This window comes from Oncorhynchus clarkii, chromosome 14 (genome assembly GCF_045791955.1).
Source record: "Oncorhynchus clarkii lewisi isolate Uvic-CL-2024 chromosome 14, UVic_Ocla_1.0, whole genome shotgun sequence".
NCBI lineage: Eukaryota > Metazoa > Chordata > Actinopteri > Salmoniformes > Salmonidae > Oncorhynchus > Oncorhynchus clarkii.
The window spans coordinates 31,896,843-31,904,617 of record NC_092160.1 but is presented as its reverse complement, the minus strand read 5'-3'; positions in this window follow the sequence as shown (position 1 = coordinate 31,904,617).

Sequence of the window (7,775 nt, the reverse complement as noted above, 5' to 3'; positions counted from 1 at the left end):
ATTCGTTATATCCCAAAAAGTCTGTTTAGGTGGTGCCATCGATTTCAGTAATCCACTCGTTCAACATGAAGACAAAGGAATCCAAAAAGCTACCTCTAAACTTCGTCCAAACAAGTCCAGCATTTCTATTTAATCCTCAGGTACCATAACATGTAAATAAACTATAATATTTTATATGGCAAATATTATGTTCAATAGGAAAGTAAAATTAGTAAGCACGCGCCCTCTTCCTCCTGTACTGAAAGACTGATATTGTTCCGGTGGTCTCTTCACAAAAACTCAAAATTCTTGCTCGTTTTTGAAGAAACAAGCCTGAAACGTTGAATAAAGACTGTTGACATCTGGTGGAAGCCATGGGAATTGCAATCTGGGAGCCGGAATTACATAGGACCCATAGTTTTCCATTATAAGAGTCTGGGACCTCAAAAAAAATGTCTGGTTGGTTTTTCTTCGGATTTTCGCTTGCCATATAAATTATGTTATAGTCTCCTACATTAACATTTATACAAACGTCAGAGTGTTTTCTTTCCAATGGTACCAATTATATGCATATCTTGGCTTCAGGGTCTGGGCAACAGGCAGTTTACTTTGGGCACGTCAGTCAGGCGGAAATGGAGACAAATAGACCCTATTCTGAAGAAATTTTAATGGGCAAAAGAACACAGACACTGGATAGAGGAACTCTGCCTAGAAGGCCAGCATTCCGGAGTCGCCTCTTCGCTGTTGACGTTGAGACTGGTGTTTTGTGGATACTATTTAATGAAGCTGCCAGTTGAGGAATTATGAGGCATCTGTTTCTCAAACTAGACACTCTAATGCACTTGTACTCTTGCTCAGTTGTGCACTGGGGCCTCCCACTCCTCTTTCTATTCTGGTTATAGCCAGCTTGCGCTGTTCTGTGAAGGGAGTAGTACACAGTGTTGTACAAGATCTTCAGTTTCTTGGCAATTTCTCGTATGGAACAGCCTTCATTTCTCAGAACAAGAATAGACTGACGAGTATCAGAAGAAAGGACTTTGTTTCTGGCCATTTTGAGCCTGTAATTGAACACACAAATGCTGATGCTCCAGATACTCTACTAGTCTAAAGAAGAACAGTTTTATTGCTTCTTTAATCAGGACAACCATTTTCAGCTGTGCTAACATAGTTGCAAAAGGGTTTTCTAATGATCAATTAGCCTTTTAAAATTATAAACTTGGATTAGCTAACACAATGTGCCATTGGAAAACAGGAGTGATGGTTGCTGATAATGAGACTCTGTACACCTATGTAGATATTCCATAAAAAATCAGCCATTTCCAGCTACAATAGTCATTTACAACATTAACAATGTCTACACTGTATTTCTGATCAATTTGATGTTACTTTAATGGACAAAAAAATAGATTTTCTTTCAATAACAGGGACATTTCTAAGTGACCCCAAACTTTTGAACGGTAGTGTATATATACAGTATAACAATCATCAGATATATATAGATAACTACCAGCAATGACATGTAAATAACACGTATTAATTTATCAAATATGATACAATCGCCTTCAAGAGCTCTGATCCTTTATGGCACAGGAGATAGCTAGTGTACTTAACCTACAATCACAGGGTTGGGCGCGTGTGTGGGTGTGTGCGTGTGTGTGTGTGTAAACATAGCCCGTTTCTCTTCGCTAGGCTCTGTGAGAGTGCTCTACCCCCTGACAGGTCAGCCTAGCAACAGGCCTAGCAACATGCCTAGCAACAGGCCTAGCAACAGGCCTTCCTCTCCTTCCATTTTCACAGGGGTTCTCCAAATAACTCAGCTGGCGAGCCTGCAGCGGTCTCTCTTCCTTTTGATCCCCCTCTCTTCTCTCTCAGCCAGCTGTCTCTGTGTCTGGGAGACGGAGGAATGGAGGGAGAGGGAACGGAAGAGAGAAAGAGAGGGAGTTGCCTGTGTTTTCACTAAAACAAAATAACCACGCAAACTCATATCCTGTGCTTTCATGGACTTTATTGACTCAATCTACAGTACGCCATTTCCTCTGTTACTTTCAATATGTAAATCATTCTCAATATTGTGGTTGTCATCAACAACCGATAGAAAAGACAAACGATAGAAAATCCAACCCAGGCCCCATACATTGACTTTGACCCATTAATAGCCTTCCTCTTTAACTGATCCTTGATGAGGATTCCCTGTCTCATCACGCAACAGCCCTGCAGCCGCTACAGAAACTGGATTGTGGCTCAGAATCACAGGGGCCCAAAGGTAGAAAGTGGACCACGGCTAATAGAATCTCAGAGAATCACAGGGGCTCGAGGGTAGAAACTGGGCCGTGGCTCAGTAAGAGAATCCAAGCCCAGGGGCCCAAGGGTGTCTTGTTTAACCATCTTGGATGCCTCAGCAAAAGGTAGGCCGTGTTGTTGCGTGACAGTTTATCCGTAATGAATGGACCACAACGCAGGCCTGCTGAATTGAAGTAAACAGGAAATGAATGGAAGTGAACGGGAGTGGAAGCAGAGGGTAGAGGGGACCAAGCTATAGGTAAATCCTCTATAAGAATGTCCCGGGCCCCCAGGGCCATCCAGGGCCCAGACCCTCACATCTCCCTGTGTGTTCTCTGTGTTCTCCTTTCAGCATTAACTGGGCTGGCTGGCTCTATCGGTGCTGGAGAGGGGAGAGTTGGGAGAGAAAGAGGGATGTTGGTTGGGATGAGAGAGGGAGGAGAGAGAAAGAGGGGGACTTTGGTTTTGCTGCTTCAGTGCTTAGCAGAAACTCTAATCCATTTGGCCCCCACGCAAGGGCCAGCCAGAATCTCTCTTCCTCCCCTCCTCTCATCTCCTCCTCTCCTCCTCCCCTCCTCTTTCTCCTGCCAGTTTCACATCGCTGGGCAGTGTGCCAACCCAACTGTCTCTCTGTGGGTGACATCACTTCTTGGCATAAAGGGGCAGGGGGCGGGAAAGGGGGGTAATTAGGTTTAGTTGGTTGAAGTAACCGTGTGTGTGTGTGTGTGTGTGTGTGTGTTGTGATGGGAACAAGGCTTTACGCAGTGTAGAGCACGTAGATGGCTGGCGCTGACGATGGAAGGAGAATCCGGTTCAGAAAGTGGGTATAAACATTTTGTCAATAAGACACACTATGGATATCATTTAACTCACTTTTAATTCCCTTGTTTTCCTCAAAATGTTATTTGGGTTCCTCAAAATCATCAAACAATCAAAAATGTAAGAAAAAAAGAAGTCCTTTTCTCGGATACTGCACCTGATGCAGGGTATACTAAAATGTTCTAGAATGTGTTAGAACACAGAAAATGGAATTGAAAGACAATCTGACCAAGGTTCTAGAATGTGTTAGAACACAGAAAATGGAACTGAAAGTCAATCTGACCAAGGTTCTAGAATGTGAGCTGTGGGGTTAGTTTGTTTGCAGTGATGGGGGAGAGGGGAGGTGCAGTGTGAGACCTTGCTTTAATGACCCACTGTAGACTCTATACATGACCATCCTAGCACAATCCTCCTTCAGGCCGCTACCCTCCACCCCTGCTTCACCCACCCTGCACCACTCTGCTCTGCCTGACTATACACAGCCCTAGCCCAACACCCCACTATACACACAGCCTATTTAAAGGTCATGTCTTTGTGTATGCAACTCACTTTGTCAACCTCTATTTACGACTTCCTTTACAAGGCCCCGGTCCTTTGAATATGAACTATGTGAGCGGTCCTGCCACACAGACAGCCTCCTCCAGATACAAGGACTACTGCATCCCAAATGGCACCTACACCCTACATAGTGCATTACCTTTGACCAGAGCCCCATGGGTAGTGCACTATATTTGGAATTGGGAGCCATTTGAGATGAAACTTTTCCAGAGAGATCCCCTGTGAACTCCAGATCCAGCCCAGCACTCAGCCTCAGATTGGGGTCTTTGTGCTCCAAACTACTGCCTCCATGGATGTCCCAGTGCCATTCATTAAGCACTTGAGTTTAGTCAACGGCCAATTGGTAGGGAGGGGAGAATTAATTATACATTTGATAATTTACATTGTGTAATGATTGATTCATTGTATGGTCTGGGAGCACACATTGCACCAGACATTATCTATGACTGAGGAGTCGGTTTCAGTTTTAATCATTACAGGTACTGAGAATGAAACAATTAAATAAAAACAAGAGGGAGCGAAGAGAAAGTCAGTAAAAGGAGGAGAAGAGATGAGATTTGTTCATGTCAAAGTGTGTCATTGTGTGTCATTGTGTGTCATTGTGTGTCATCGTGTGTCATCGTGGAGTGAGACTGTAGAGTGATGACACAACAACATAAATACTGTGAGTCATAGAGCCTCTCATAAACAGCAACTCACACACACACACACACACACACACGCACGCACGCACGCACACACACACACACACACACACACACACACACACACACACACACACACACACACATAGCGGGGGCAGGAAGGGGACAGGGGAGCAGTAGTCAGTCTGGGCTGGTGGTTTCTCTCAGTCAATAAGCCCTTTTACTGAGTCTCAGGAAATCCTAATTGGAGTCAGAAGTGGCCCCAACAGCCAGATGAAAAATGAGGGAGGGAGGGAGGGGGGAGGGAGGGGGGAGGGAGGGGGTCGGACAGGGAGGAGGGAGGGAGTAGGACAGGGAGGAGAGCGGGAGTAGGACAGGGAGGGAGTAGGACAGGGAGGAGGGAGGGGGTAGGACAGGGTGGAGGGAGGGGGTAGGACAGGGAGGAGGGAGGAGGGAGGGAGGGGGTAGGACAGGGAGGAGGGAGGGGGTAGGACAGGGAGGAGAGCGGGAGTAGGGAGGGAGTAGGACAGGGAGGAGGGAGGGGGTAGGACAGGGAGGAGAGCGGGAGTAGGGAGGGAGTAGGACAGGGAGGAGGGAGGGAGTAGGACAGGGAGGAGAGAGGGAGTAGGACAGGGAGGGGAGAGGGAGTAGGACAGGGAGGAGGGATGGAGGGGGTAGGACAGAGATGAGGGAGGGGGTAGGACAGGGAGGAGACAGGGAGCAGGACAGGGACAACACCAAAACACTAATTCTCTCTCATTCACCCACCCCGTCTCAACACCAAAACACTCATTCTCTCTCATTCACCCACCCTGTCTCAACACCAAAACACTCATTCTCTCTCATTCACCCACCCCGTCTCAACACCAAAACACTCATTCTCTCTCATTCACCCACCCTGTCTCAACACCAAAACACTCATTCTCTCTCATTCACCCACCCTGTCTCAACACCAAAACACTAATTCTCTCTCATTCACCCACCCCGTCTCAACACCAAAACACTCATTCTCTCTCATTCACCCACCCCGTCTCAACACCAAAACACTCATTCTCTCTCATTCACCCACCCTGTCTCAACACCAAAACACTCATTCTCTCTCATTCACCCACCGTCTCAACACCAAAACACTCATTCTCTCTCATTCACCCACCGTCTCAACACCAAAACACTCATTCTCTCTCATTCACCCACCGTCTCAACACCAAAACACTCATTCTCTCTCATTCACCCACCGTCTCAACACCAAAACACTTATTCTCTCTCATTCACTCACCCCGTCTCAACACCAAAACACTCATTCTCTCTCATTCACCCACCCCGTCTCAACACCAAAACACTCATTCTCTCTCATTCACCCACCGTCTCAACACCAAAACACTTATTCTCTCTCATTCACCCACCGTCTCAACACCAAAACCCACCTTGTCTCAACACCAAAACACTCATTCTCTCTCATTCACCCACCCCGTCTCAACACCAAAACACTTATTCTCTCTCATTCACCCTGTCTCAACACCAAAACACACCTTGTCTCAACACCACAACACTCATTCTCTCTCATTCATAGGAACCACATCCCCTCAGTGAAATGACCCTTTCTCACCCTGTCCATTCTGACACACAAACACCCACATGCACATCTATTCGCAGCAGAACAGAGCCTCAAGCTCCGAGACTCACTGTTATGCAGAAATGGAAACGGGGTCAGTCCACCACAGACTGTGTTGTTATCACTGTGAAGCACTGTGTCTCAATAAAGCACAAATATAGTGTGTGTGTGTGTGTGTGTGTGTGTGTGTGTGTGTGTGTGTGTGTGTGTGTGTGTGTGTGTGTGTGTGTGTGTGTGTGTGAGTGTGTTGTGTGTGTGTGTGTGTGTGTGTGTGTGTGTGTGTGTGTGTGTGTGTGTGTGTGTGTGTGTGTGTGTGTGTGTGTGTGTGTGTGTGTGTGTGTGTGTGTGTGTGTGTGTGTGTGTGTGCATGCGTGTACAAGGCCTATACAACAGCTTTCTTTCTTTGTATTTTGAAACCTGTACTCAGAGTCTGAGGAGTGACGGACTGAACTGACTGGTCAGAAAGATATGTTTCCTGAGAGTTAGTTTAGTCTGGCACAGTCTCGCCATAACCACAACACACCCCGGTGGATGGACAGAGTCAGAGAGAACAATGGCTGGCGCTGAGAGCTCATAATCTCCTAATTAACTACTACAGCCTCTGACGTGTTGAGTTGTGTCTGTCACCGTGCCGTGTAAAAGAGTCAACCACAGGTGACATGGGTCCAGGAGCACCCTGGACGCCCAAGCACGTCCAATGAAAGGCCAGTGTTGTGGCTTTACACCCCATGTGTCAACAGCCTGTCTGGATTTCTAGCTTCTTGGTTTTCAGGCTTTATCCCTTCACACACTCACTTTAATTTCTCTCCCTCTCTCATTACTCTCTCTCTCTCTCTCTCTCTCTCTCTCTCTCTCTCTCTCTCTCTCTCTCTCATTACTCTCTCTCTCTCTCTCTCTCATTACTCTCTCTCTCTCTCTCCCTCCCTCTCTCTCTCTCTCTCCCTCTCTCATTACTCTCTCTCTCTCTCTCTCTCTCTCTCTCCCTCTCTCATTACTCTCTCTCTATCTCTCTCTTTCTCATTACTCTCTCTCTCTCTCAAATTCAAATTCAAATTCAAGCTGCTTTATTGGCATGAAAAACATTGTGTCAATATTGCCAAAGCAACAATGTATACAATATACATTGTAACAAAATTATAAATGATATCAAATAATAATATAAAATGGTAGTAAATAATAATACAAAATTAAATACAAAAATAATAACAATAAAATGGTAACAGTCAATAGTAGAAATGCAATAAATATAAAATCAAATTATGGAAAATGAAACTTTAACTAACTTATAACTAAATAACGGTCATCTTCTTCTTTATATCAGTACTACAACTACAATCATCATTACTACGACTACTACTACCATCACTAAACTGTTATCACTACCATTACCACCCATATTTGGAATGATAAACATTAATAATTATAGAAATAACAATAATAGTAATAATAAGTAAGTTACTGTTTACTATGCAGATGTTATTATTCAGTGTCCCTCAGGCTATGGCAGGAAAATACATATTTGGCTGCAAGAGGAGCCATTGCTCCTTCGCCCATGAGTATTCTTAGTTTTTCGTCTGGGTTCAATTTGTAAAAATGTGGAATATATGTAGTCATTTCTGTGAATAATGAATCTCTTTGTGAGGAATATTTATCACAGTAAAGGAGAAAGTGCATCTCTGTCTCTACCTCCCCTGTCATGCAGTGACCACATACACGCTCCTCTTTGGGTAGCCATGTCTTTTTATGTCTGCCGATTTCTATTGCCAATCGGTGGTCACTCAGCCTGTACTTGGTAAGGATCTGTCTCTGCTTTGTATCTCTGACAGAGTAGAGATAATCAGCCAATTCATATTCTCTGTTTAGGGTCAGATAGCAATTTAGTC